We start from the raw sequence: 12,500 nt of genomic DNA, 5'->3' as shown, positions 1-12,500 counted from the left end.
GGGGTCGCTTTATTCGGACTTTGCCGTTCGGGCGCGTCTGCCCCGGTAGACGGGGTTGCCTCTTTCGGACTTTGCCGTTCCGGCGCGTCTGCCCCGGTAGACGGGGTCGCTTTATTCGGACTTTGCCGTTCGGGCGCGTCTGCCCCGGTAGACGGGGTCGCTTTATTCGGACTTTGCCGTTCGGGCGCGTCTGGCCCGGTAGACGGGGTCGCTTTATTCGGACTTTGCCGTTCGGGCGCGTCTGCCCCGGTAGACGGGGTTGCCTCTTTCGGACTTTGCCGTTCCGGCGCGTCTGCCCCGGTAGACGGGGTCGCTTTATTCGGACTTTGCCGTTCGGGCGCGTCTGCCCCGGTAGACGGGGTCGCTTTATTCGGACTTTGCCGTTCGGGCGCGTCTGCCCCGGTAGACGGGGTCGCCTCTTTCGGACTTTGCCGTTCGGGCGCGTCTGCCCCGGTAGACGGGGTCGCCTCTTTCGGACTTTGCCGTTCGGGCGCGTCTGGCCCGGTAGACGGGGTCGCTTTATTCGGACTTTGCCGTTCCGGCGCGTCTGCCCCGGTAGACGGGGTCGCTTTATTCGGACTTTGCCGTTCGGGCGCGTCTGCCCCGGTAGACGGGGTCGCTTTATTCGGACTTTGCCGTTCGGGCGCGTCTGGCCCGGTAGACGGGGTCGCTTTATTCGGACTTTGCCGTTCGGGCGCGTCTGCCCCGGTAGACGGGGTTGCCTCTTTCGGACTTTGCCGTTCCGGCGCGTCTGCCCCGGTAGACGGGGTCGCTTTATTCGGACTTTGCCGTTCGGGCGCGTCTGCCCCGGTAGACGGGGTCGCTTTATTCGGACTTTGCCGTTCGGGCGCGTCTGTCCCGGTAGACGGGGTCGCTTTATTCGGACTTTGCCGTTCGGGCGCGTCTGCCCCGGTAGACGGGGTCGCCTCTTTCGGACTTTGCCGTTCGGGCGCGTCTGCCCCGGTAGACGGGGTCGCCTCTTTCGGACTTTGCCGTTCGGGCGCGTCTGCCCCGGTAGACGGGGTCGCTTTATTCGGACTTTGCCGTTCGGGCGCGTTCGCCCCGGCCGACGCGGGACGAAAGTCGTTTGCGACTTTGCCTTCCCTGTGTAGGGCGTTCAAAGGCGAATCTTTTGTTACCAATCTCGTCACTTTGCTGCCAGTCTGGGCCGAGATACGTGCGATTGAACGGTATCGCCTAGGCAGACGCGGTACGGGGTTTTCGAATTTTTAAAGGTCCTTTTCTTTGGCGGAGCACGACGAATTTTACAGCGCCGCGTCGGCCGCGCTGCGGCGCATCTTTTTCGATCATCACATTGCGGTCGGAGCAGCGGGCGATTAACCGCTCGCGACAGGGAGACTTTGACCATTTCAAACTTTTCACGGCCGGCCCCTATGTCTCAAGCCTACGAATTTGAAGTCAGTGTGCAGGCGAATCTTTTGCCACCGGTCCCGTCGTTTTCCTGCCATTCTCGCTCGAGATAGGGGCGATTCAACAGTCTCGCCTAGGCAGACGCGGTCCCGCCTAGGCAGACGCGGTTCCCTCCCCGGCGAACGCGGTAAATGGTCTTCGAGTTTTTAGAGGCACTTTTACCTGGCGGAACGCGACGAAATTTACGCCACGCGTCGGCCGCGCCGGCGCGCATCTTGTGCAGTCATCCCCGACCCGCTGCTTCCAATGTAGCCGGAGCAGCGGGTGATTGACCAGTCTCGCAAGGGGCCGCCTTTTCGAATTCTCGCGGCCGTCGCCTTGAGCGCAGCCGCTCAGTTTTTAGTTGCGCGCGTTGGGCTGAGAAGGGCGAACATTTTGAGACCTCTCCCGTCCCTTTCGCGCAACGCAAGGCAGAGTTACGCTCGTTTGAAGCTCGCCTAGGCAGACGCGGTCCCGCCTAGGCAGACGCGGTTGCCTCCCCGGCGGACGCGGTGAACGGTCTTCGAACTTTTAAGGGCACTTTTAACTGGCGGAACGCGACGAAATTTACGCCACGTGTCGGCCGCACCGCGACGCATCTTGTGCAGTCATCGCCGACTCGCTGCTTCCAATGCAGCCGGAGCAGCGGGCGATTGACCAGGCTCGCAAGGGGCCGCCTTTTGTAATCTTCGCGGCCGTTCCCGTGGGCGAATCCGCTCCATTTTTAGATCCGCGTGTGGGGCTGAGAAAGGCGAACATTTTGAGACCTTTCTCGTCCCTTTCGCGCAACGCGAGTGAGAGTTACGCTCGTTTGAAGCTCGCCTAGGCAGACGCGGTCCCGCCTAGGCAGACGCGGTAAATGGTCTTCGAATTTTTAAAGGCACTTTGAACTGGCGGAGCGCGACGAAATTTACGCCACGGTTCGGCCGCGCCGGCGCGCATCTTGTGCAGTTATCGCGGACTCGCTGCTTGCACTGTAGCCGGAGCAGCAGGTGATTGACCAGGCTCGCAAGGGGCCGCCTTTTCTAGTCTTCGCGGCGGTTCCCGTGGGCGCAGCCGCTCAATTTCTAGTTCCGCGCGTTGGGCTGAGAGAGGCGAACATTTTGAGACCTTTCCCGTCCCTTTCGCGCAACGCAAGTGAGAGTTACGCTCGTTTGAAGCTCGCCTAGGCAGACGCGGTCCCGCCTAGGCAGACGCGGTTGCCTCCCCGGCGGACGCGGTAAACGGTCTTCGAGTTTTTAAAGGCACTTTGAACTGGCGGAGCGCGACCAAATTTACGCCACGGTTCGGCCGCGCAGGCGCGCATCTTGTGCAGTTATCGCGGACTCGCTGCTTGCACTGTAGCCGGAGCAGCAGGTGATTGACCAGGCTCGCAAGGGGCCGCCTTTTCTAATCTTCGCGGCGGTTCCCGTGGGCGCAGCCGCTCAATTTTTAGTTCCGCGTGTGGGGCTGAGAAAGGCGAACATTTTGAGACCTTTCCCGTCCCTTTCGCGCAACGCAAGTGAGAGTTACGCTCGTTTGAAGCTCGCCTAGGCAGACGCGGTCCCGCCTAGGCAGACGCGGTAAATGGTCTTCGAATTTTTAAAGGCACTTTGAACTGGCGGAACGCGACGAAATTTACGCCACGGTTCGGCCGCGCAGGCGCGCATCTTGTGCAGTTATCGCGGACTCGCTGCTTGCACTGTAGCCGGAGCAGCAGGTGATTGACCAGGCTCGCAAGGGGCCGCCTTTTCTAATCTTCGCGGCCGTTCCCGTGGGCGAATCCGCTCCATTTTTAGATCCGCGTGTGGGGCCGAGAAAGGCGAACATTTTGAGACCTTTCCCGTCCCTTTCGCGCAACGCAAGTGAGAGTTACGCTCGTTTGAAGCTCGCCTAGGCAGACGCGGTCCCGCCTAGGCAGACGCGGTAAATGGTCTTCGAATTTTTAAAGGCACTTTGAACTGGCGGAGCGCGACGAAATTTACGCCACGGTTCGGCCGCGCCGGCGCGCATCTTGTGCAGTTATCGCGGACTCGCTGCTTGCACTGTAGCCGGAGCAGCACGTGATTGACCAGGCTCGCAAGGGGCCGCCTTTTCTAATCTTCGCGGCCGTTCCCGTGGGCGAATCCGCTCCATTTTTAGATCCGCGTGTGGGGCCGAGAAAGGCGAACATTTTGAGACCTTTCCCGTCCCTTTCGCGCAACGCAAGTGAGAGTTACGCTCGTTTGATGAAGCTCGCCTAGGCAGACGCGGTCCCGCCTAGGCAGACGCGGTAAATGGTCTTCGAATTTTTAAAGGCACTTTGAACTGGCGGAGCGCGACGAAATTTACGCCACGGTTCGGCCGCGCCGGCGCGCATCTTGTGCAGTTATCGCGGACTCGCTGCTTGCACTGTAGCCGGAGCAGCACGTGATTGACCAGGCTCGCAAGGGGCCGCCTTTTCTAATCTTCGCGGCCGTTCCCGTGGGCGAATCCGCTCCATTTTTAGATCCGCGTGTGGGGCCGAGAAAGGCGAACATTTTGAGACCTTTCCCGTCCCTTTCGCGCAACGCAAGTGAGAGTTACGCTCGTTTGAAGCTCGCCTAGGCAGACGCGGTCCCGCCTAGGCAGACGCGGTTGCCTCCCCGGCGGACGCGGTAAATGGTCTTCGAATTTTTAAAGGCACTTTGAACTGGCGGAGCGCGACGAAATTTACGCCACGGTTCGGCCGCGCCGGCGCGCATCTTGTGCAGTTATCGCGGACTCGCTGCTTGCACTGTAGCCGGAGCAGCAGGTGATTGACCAGGCTCGCAAGGGGCCGCCTTTTCTAATCTTCGCGGCCGTTCCCGTGGGCGAATCCGCTCCATTTTTAGATCCGCGTGTGGGGCTGAGAAAGGCGAACATTTTGAGGCCTTTCCCGTCCCTTTCGCGCAACGCAAGTGAGAGTTACGCTCGTTTGAAGCTCGCCTAGGCAGACGCGGTCCCGCCTAGGCAGACGCGGTTGCCTCCCCGGCGGACGCGGTAAATGGTCTTCGAGTTTTTAAAGGCACTTTGAACTGGCGGAGCGCGACCAAATTTACGCCACGGTTCGGCCGCGCCGGCGCGCATCTTGTGCTGTCATCGCGGACTCGCTGCTTGCACTGTAGCCGGAGCAGCGGGTGATTGACCAGGCTCGCAAGGGGCCGCCTTTTCTAATCTTCGCGGCCGCTGCCGTGGGCGAATCCGCTCCATTTTTAGTTCCGCGCGTTGGGCTGAGAAAGGCGAACATTTTGAGACCTTTCTCGTCCCTTTCGCGCAACGCAAGTGAGAGTTACGCTCGTTTGAAGCTCGCCTAGGCAGACGCGGTCCCGCCTAGGCAGACGCGGTTGCCTCCCCGGCGGACGCGGTAAACGGTCTTCGAATTTTTAAAGGCACTTTGAACTGGCGGAGCGCGACGAAATTTACGCCACGGTTCGGCCGCGCCGGCGCGCATCTTGTGCAGTCATCGCCGACTCGCTGCTTCCACTGCAGCCGGAGCAGCGGGCGATTGACCAGGCTCGCAAGGGGCCGCCTTTTCTAATCTTCGCGGCTGTTCCCGTGGGCGCAGCCGCTCAATTTTTAGTTCCGCGTGTTGGGCTGAGAGAGGCGAATATTTTGAGACCTTTCCCGTCCCTTTCGCGCAACGCAAGTGAGAGTTACGCTCGTTTGAAGCTCGCCTAGGCAGACGCGGTCCCGCCTAGGCAGACGCGGTTGCCTCCCCGGCGGACGCGGTAAACGGTCTTCGAGTTTTTAAAGGCACTTTGAACTGGCGGAGCGCGACCAAATTTACGCCACGGTTCGGCCGCGCCGGCGCGCATCTTGTGCAGTCATCGCCGACCCGCTGCTTGCACTGTAGCCGGAGCAGCGGGCGATTGAGCAGTCTCGCAAGGGGCCGCCTTTTCTAATCTTCGCGGCCGTTCCCGTGGGCGAATCCGCTCCATTTTTAGATCCGCGTGTGGGGCTGAGAAAGGCGAACATTTTGAGACCTTTCCCGTCCCTTTCGCCCAACGCAAGTGAGAGTTACGCTCGTTTGAAGCTCGCCTAGGCAGACGCGGTTGCCTCCCCGGCGGACGCGGTAAATGGTCTTCGAGTTTTTAAAGGCACTTTGAACTGGCGGAGCGCGACCAAATTTACGCCACGGTTCGGCCGCGCCGGCGCGCATCTTGTGCTGTCATCGCGGACTCGCTGCTTGCACTGTAGCCGGAGCAGCGGGCGATTGACCAGTATCGCAAGGGGCCGCCTTTTCTAATCTTCGCGGCCGTTCCCGTGGGCGAATCCGCTCCATTTTTAGTTCCGCGCGTTGGGCTGAGAAAGGCGAACATTTTGAGACCTTTCCCGTCCGTTTCGCGCAACGCAAGTGAGAGTTACGCTCGTTTGAAGCTCGCCTAGGCAGACGCGGTCCCGCCTAGGCAGACGCGGTTGCCTCCCCGGCGGACGCGGTAAACGGTCTTCGAATTTTTAAAGGCACTTTGAACTGGCGGAGCGCGACGAAATTTACGCCACGGTTCGGCCGCGCCGGCGCGCATCTTGTGCAGTCATCGCCGACCCGCTGCGTCCACTGCAGCCGGAGCAGCGGGCGATTGACCAGTATCGCAAGGGGCCGCCTTTTCGAATTCTCGCGGCCGTTGCCTTGAGCGCAGCCGCTCAATTTCTAGTTGCGCGCGTTGGGCTGAGAAAGGCGAACATTTTGAGACCTTTCCCGTCCGTTTCGCGCAACGCAAGTGAGAGTTGCGCTCGTTTGAAGCTCGCCTAGGCAGACGCGGTCCCGCCTAGGCAGACGCGGTAAATTGTCTTCGAATTTTTAAAGGCACTTTGAACTGGCGGAGCGCGACGAAATTTACGCCACGGTTCGGCCGCGCCGGCGCGCATCTTGTGCAGTTATCGCGGACTCGCTGCTTGCACTGTAGCCGGAGCAGCAGGTGATTGACCAGGCTCGCAAGGGGCCGCCTTTTCTAATCTTCGCGGCCGTTCCCGTGGACGAATCCGCTCCATTTTTAGATCCGCGTGTGGGGCTGAGAAAGGCGAGCATTTTGAGACCTTTCTCGTCCCTTTCGCGCAACGCAAGTGAGAGTTACGCTCGTTTGAAGCTCGCCTAGGCAGACGCGGTCCCGCCTAGGCAGACGCGGTTGCCTCCCCGGCGGACGCGGTAAACGGTTTTCGAATATTTAAAGGCACTTTCACCTGGCGGAACGAGACGAAATTTACGCCACGTGTCGGCCGCGCTGCCGCCCATCTTGTGCAGTCCTCCTCGACCCGCTGCTTCCACTGTAGCCGGAGCAGCGGGTGATTGACCAGGTTCGCAAGGGGCCGCCTTTTCGAATGTTCACGGCCGTTCCCGTGGGCGCAGCCGCTCAATTTTTAGTTCCGCGTGTGGGGCTGAGAAAGGCGAATATTTTGAGACCTTTCCCGTCCCTTTCGCGCAACGGAAGGCAGAGTTACGTTCGTTTGAAGCCCGCTCCGGTAGACGCGCTTATGACCCGCGGGGGTCTGGGTACTTATCGCTGCATATATAAGGGGGCATACCGCCTAGGCAGACGCGAAACAGTAAAGCGTCCGCTTTGTCAGCAAAGTCCGAAACGGACCTCTCGACGCCCGGGAGGTGAATTCGGGCTTTAGGCGGCCTCGGCAGATGTGATTTTCATGAGTTTGTGCATTATTTATGCGAGTTTTGCGGCGAACGCGCCTCGAGTACGGCGGCTCGCCCGACGGCTATGTCCACGAGTACGGCTCGTGCGGGGCGCCGCGGAAGCGCGGTTGTGCGATGCCGCAGCAAAGCGCGCACGATTTGAGTGGCTTTTGCGGCGAACGCTCCTCGAGTACGGCGGTTCGCCCGATGACAATGTCCACGAGTACGGCTCGTGCGGGGCGCCGCGGAAGTGCTTTTTTGCGATGCCGCAGCAAAGCGCGCTCGATTTGAGGGGCTCTTGCCGCCAACGCGCCTCGAGTACGGCGGTTGGCCCGATGACAATGTCCACGAGTACGGCTCGTGCGGGGCGCCGGGGAAGCGCTTTTGTGCGATGCCGCAGGAAAGCGCGCACGTTTTGAGCGGCTCTTGCGGCGAACGCGCCTCGAGTACGGCGGTTCGCCCGACGGCTATGTCCACGAGTACGGCTCGTGCGGGGCGCCGGGGCAGCGCTTTCGTGCGATGCCGCAGGAAAGCGTGCACGATTTGAGCGGCTCTTGCGGCGAACGCGCCTCGAGTACGGCGGTTCGCCCGATGACCATGTCCACGAGTACGGCTCGTGCGGGGCGCCGGGGCAGCGCTTTCGTGCGATGCCGCAGGAAAGCGCGCACGATTTGAGCGGCTCTTGCGGCGAACGCGCCTCGAGTACGGCGGTTCGCCCGATGACCATGTCCACGAGTACGGCTCGTGCGGGGCGCCGGGGCAGCGCTTTCGTGCGATGCCGCAGGAAAGCGCGCACGATTTGAGCGGCTCTTGCGGCGAACGCGCCTCGAGTACGGCGCTTCGCCCGACGGCTATGTCCACGAGTACGGCTCGTGCGGGGCGCCGGGGATGCGCTTTTGTGCGATGCCGCAGCAAAGCGCGCACGATTTGTGGGGGTCTTGCCGCCAACGCGCCTCGAGTACGGCGGTTCGCCCGATGACAATGTCCACGAGTACGGCTCGTGCGGGGCGCCGGGGCAGCGCTTTCGTGCGATGCCGCAGGAAAGCGCGCACGATTTGAGCGGCTCTTGCGGCGAACGCGCCTCGAGTACGGCGGTTCGCCCGACGGCTATGTCCACGAGTACGGCTCGTGCGGGGCGCCGCGGAAGCGCGGCGTTGTGATGCCGCGGCAAAGCGCGCACGATTTGTGCGGCCCTTGCGGCGAAAGTGGCACGAGTACGGCGATTTACTCACCCACGGAGGTCTGGGTACTTATCGCTGCTATTATATGGGGGTCCCAGTGGAGCAGTCGGCGGCGCGCGCCCGCGTGTGCGCGCCGTGACCGGGTCTGATATGCGGCCTCGTGCCCAGCGTGTCCCCGTCCCTCGGACCCCACGGCATTCGTCTGCAGCCTCATCCGCGTCTGCGATAGGGGCTGGTTGTCGGACGACGCTGTTTCCACGTTTTACGAGGTGTGTTCCGTGCTACCCGGACTCGATTCCGTGCGAGCGCGCCGAAGACGCGGGCGTGTCCCGTCGTCTGGCGGCTTGGCCGTCTCGGCTACGCAGCAAGCGCCGTCCAGTTGCCTAATGCTGCGGCCCTAGAGGCCGATGTGCGCACTGGTGGGCGCGTTACAAATGCTTTGCCTAAAGGCACACGTGCTCTCTTGCCGCGTGGCGATTGCCGTACCTACGGGTCGGATGCCGCAGCGAGCTCGAACGATGCACGGGCAGCGCAAGCTGCCGCGAAAAAGATGCGTCGCGCGCTGGGGGTTTATGGCGGCCCTATCGGCGGCGACGAGGCACCCTTCTGGGGCGAAAAGGGAATGCCTATGCATCATACCTGGTTGATCCTGCCAGTAATCATATGCTTGTCTCAAAGATTAAGCCATGCATGTCTAAGTACATGCCGAAATAAGGCGAAACCGCGAATGGCTCATTAAATCAGTTATGGTTCCTTAGATCGTTTCTTTCTACTTGGACAACTGTGGCAATTCTAGAGCTAATACATGCATTGAGCCTGAAGGCCTTTGGCTGACGGGCGCTTTTATTAGACCAAGACCCATCGGGCTCTGCCCGTACTCTGTGGTGACTCTGGATAACTTTGTGCTGATCGCATGGCCATGAGCCGGCGACGTTTCTTTCAAGTGTCTGCCTTATCAACTTTCGATGGTAGGTTACTTGCCTACCATGGTTGTTACGGGTAACGGAGAATCAGGGTTCGATTCCGGAGAGGGAGCCTGAGAAACGGCTACCACATCCAAGGAAGGCAGCAGGCGCGCAAATTACCCACTCCCGGCACGGGGAGGTAGTGACGAAAAATAACAATACGGGACTCTTTTGAGGCCCCGTAATTGAAATGAGTACACTCTAAATCCTTTAACGAGGATCAATTGGAGGGCAAGTCTGGTGCCAGCAGCCGCGGTAATTCCAGCTCCAATAGCGTATACTAAAGCTGCTGCGGTTAAAAAGCTCGTAGTTGGATCTCAGTTCCAGACGAGTAGTGCATCTACCCGATGCGACGGCTCGGACTGAACATCATGCCGGTCCTCTCTTGGTGCCCTTCATTGGTGCGTCTCGAGGTGGCCTGCGCTTTTACTTTGAAAAAATTAGAGTGCTCAACGCAGGCGAGTCGCCTGAATAAACTTGCATGGAATAATAGAACAAGACCCCGTTTCTGTTCTGTTGGTTTTTGGAATACGGGGTAATGATTAAGAGGGACAGACGGGGGCATTCGTATTGCGGCGCTAGAGGTGAAATTCTTGGACCGTCGCAAGACGAACTACTGCGAAAGCATTTGCCAAGAATGTTTTCTTTGATCAAGAACGAAAGTCAGAGGTTCGAAGGCGATCAGATACCGCCCTAGTTCTGACCATAAACGATGCCAACCAGCGATCCGCCTGAGTTACTCAAATGACTCGGCGGGCAGCTTCCGGGAAACCAAAGTATTTGGGTTCCGGGGGAAGTATGGTTGCAAAGCTGAAACTTAAAGGAATTGACGGAAGGGCACCACCAGGAGTGGAGCCTGCGGCTTAATTTGACTCAACACGGGAAAACTTACCCGGCCCGGACACTGGGAGGATTGACAGATTGAGAGCTCTTTCTTGATTCGGTGGATGGTGGTGCATGGCCGTTCTTAGTTGGTGGAGCGATTTGTCTGGTTAATTCCGATAACGAACGAGACTCTAGCCTATTAAATAGGTGCGGGGTTCCCAGCACCTTACAACCTTCTTAGAGGGACAAGCGGCTCCTAGCCGCACGAAACAGAGCAATAACAGGTCTGTGATGCCCTTAGATGTCCGGGGCCGCACGCGCGCTACACTGAAGGAAGCAGCGTGTCTTTATCCCTGTCTGAAAAGACTGGGTAACCCGTGGAACTTCTTTCGTGATTGGGATAGGGGCTTGCAATTGTTCCCCTTGAACGAGGAATTCCCAGTAAGCGCGAGTCATAAGCTCGCGTTGATTACGTCCCTGCCCTTTGTACACACCGCCCGTCGCTACTACCGATTGAATGATTTAGTGAGGTCTTCGGACCGATGTCCGGCGCGGCCTTTCGGTTGCGCCGGTCTGTTGGAAAGATGACCAAACTTGATCATTTAGAGGAAGTAAAAGTCGTAACAAGGTTTCCGTAGGTGAACCTGCGGAAGGATCATTACCGGATTGTGCTTGTCACACCCGGCGCCGCCCCCACTTATAAGCGGGGGAAGGCCTCAACCGCGGAGTTGCGAGATTCTGAAGCCGCTTCTCTGCACAAACTGTTGCGCCCAGCGGAGCTCCGTCACCAAGGGAAAGTCGGACGGGCTGTATCCGCAGGTTTGAACGGCGTAACGCACCACTCATGGTGGGCTTTCGGTTGTCGACAACCGTCGAAGAGGCGCAAACAGAGCCGGTAGGCAGGCCGAGGGAAAGGCCTGCCCGCTGCCAAGGGAACGGCGGCGGCTGCTGCGAAGTACGAAAGGAAACGCTGCTCGCTGGCTTTGTCGTGTTGCGACCACGAGTCGGTAGGCGGGCCGAGGGAAAGGCCTGCCCGCTGCCAAGGGAACGGCGGCGGCTGCTGCGAAGTACGAAAGGAAACGCTGCTCGCTGGCTTTGTCGTGTTGCGACCACGAGTCGGTAGGCGGGCCGAGGGAAAGGCCTGCCCGCTGCCAAGGGAACGGCGGCGGCTGCTGCGAAGTACGAAAGGAAACGCTGCTCGCTGGCTTTGTCGTGTTGCGACCACGAGTCGGTAGGCGGGCCGAGGGAAAGGCCTGCCCGCTGCCAAGGGAACGGCGGCGGCTGCTGCGAAGTACGAGAGGAACCGCGGCTCGCTGGCTTTGTCGTGTTGCGACCACCAGTCGGTAGGCGGGCCGAGGGAAAGGCCTGCCCGCTGCCAAGGGAACGGCGGCGGCTGCTGCGAAGTACGAGAGGAACCGCGGCTCGCTGGCTGGGAAACTGCGCTTCTGCGCGACGCGCACGCGGCGGGACGCGCGCGGCCCAGGGAACGGCCGCGCGCGAAAGGTCTCGCACTGCGGGCGCGGAGTCTGACGCCGCGCCGACGGCGCGAAAGGAGGCACCGGGACCGAAAAGGACGAGGGATTATAATCCCGCACTTTGAACGCATTCGCGGCAGCCGGGTTCTCTTGCTGCTTCGTCCTTCCCAGCCTTCGAGTAGTCTGTCGGTGCGCTACCGAAACGCCGTCCATGGCACTGTGGCCGGTGGGCTCCTATTGCGGGAGTAGACTGATGAACGTCCGCTTTGCGGCTTGTTCCAAGTACGCGCTGCGTAGCCACGGCTAGGCGGTGCCTGTCTCCTTGCGAAGCAATGATGTGGCGAAATGGTCGAGTAGGGAGCAGCACGATGGCGCACCCGGGGGCGACCGGACCGGGGGGCGTTGGGAAAACCCCCTCCCCTACAAAAGGGTGCAGCAGCGGTAGGCGGTGATGACTCGCCTTGAAAGATGTGAACAGCAGTTGAGTGTGAACAGCAACAAAAAAAACCGCTGCTGGAGTCCGGGGGTAGCGTCGCTGCAGATCGCAGAAAGGTGCGTGAGGACGGTGGCACAGAGCTCCAAGAATGTATATTTCTAGCAAACGCCGGTGCTTCGAGGTGTTCTGCGGTCAGGCCCGTGCGGGCGGAGCGGGCGTGCCCAAGAAGGCACAAGAAGACCCACCTCTGATGAAGACCGGAATTGGAGCGTCACGCGTCGGCTCAGCACTTCTGCCTTAGTGGTTGCCAAATGCCTCGTCATCCTATTAGTGACGCGCAAGCCATTATCGCACAAAAGCTTCGAGAGACTTTGCTCGCTTTGGCTTTGAGGCACGCGCAGCATGCCGAACGGACGGCTGCGAGGCGCGAAAGACGTCGGTCGAAACTGCGACTGGAGACCAGGGGAAAAGCCCGGTGCCTAAAACCCTGGTTGTACTGTACGGATTTGAACAAACCAAACGCACGACTCTAAGCGGTGGATCACTCGGTTCTCGGGTCGATGAAGAACGCAGCCAGCTGCGAGACTTGGTGTGAATTGCAGGACA

At 60.0% G+C, this 12,500-nt stretch overlaps 2 non-coding genes across 2 annotated transcripts in view; both read left to right on the top strand.

The window, feature by feature from the left end:
* The first annotated feature begins 8,829 nt into the window (after positions 1 to 8,829).
* On the top strand, positions 8,830 to 10,644 carry LOC149324329 (small subunit ribosomal RNA). Its single transcript, XR_016286869.1, has one exon. It is a non-coding gene; the product is annotated as a small subunit ribosomal RNA (ribosomal RNA).
* A 1,775-nt stretch (positions 10,645 to 12,419) lies between these two features.
* LOC149324328 (5.8S ribosomal RNA) overlaps positions 12,420 to 12,500 on the top strand; it is a 153-nt gene continuing 72 nt past the window's right edge. Inside the window, exon 1 of the ribosomal RNA XR_016286875.1 lies at positions 12,420 to 12,500. This exon is cut by the window's right edge and continues 72 nt beyond it. This is a non-coding gene — a ribosomal RNA (5.8S ribosomal RNA).

This window comes from Amblyomma mixtum, unplaced genomic scaffold (genome assembly GCF_055824585.1).
Source record: "Amblyomma mixtum isolate Tamu unplaced genomic scaffold, ASM5582458v1 scaffold_99, whole genome shotgun sequence".
In the NCBI taxonomy this organism is placed as follows: Eukaryota; Metazoa; Arthropoda; class Arachnida; order Ixodida; family Ixodidae; genus Amblyomma; species Amblyomma mixtum.
The sequence above is the reverse complement of the archived record's forward strand: the minus strand, read 5'-3'. Positions and strand labels throughout refer to the sequence as shown.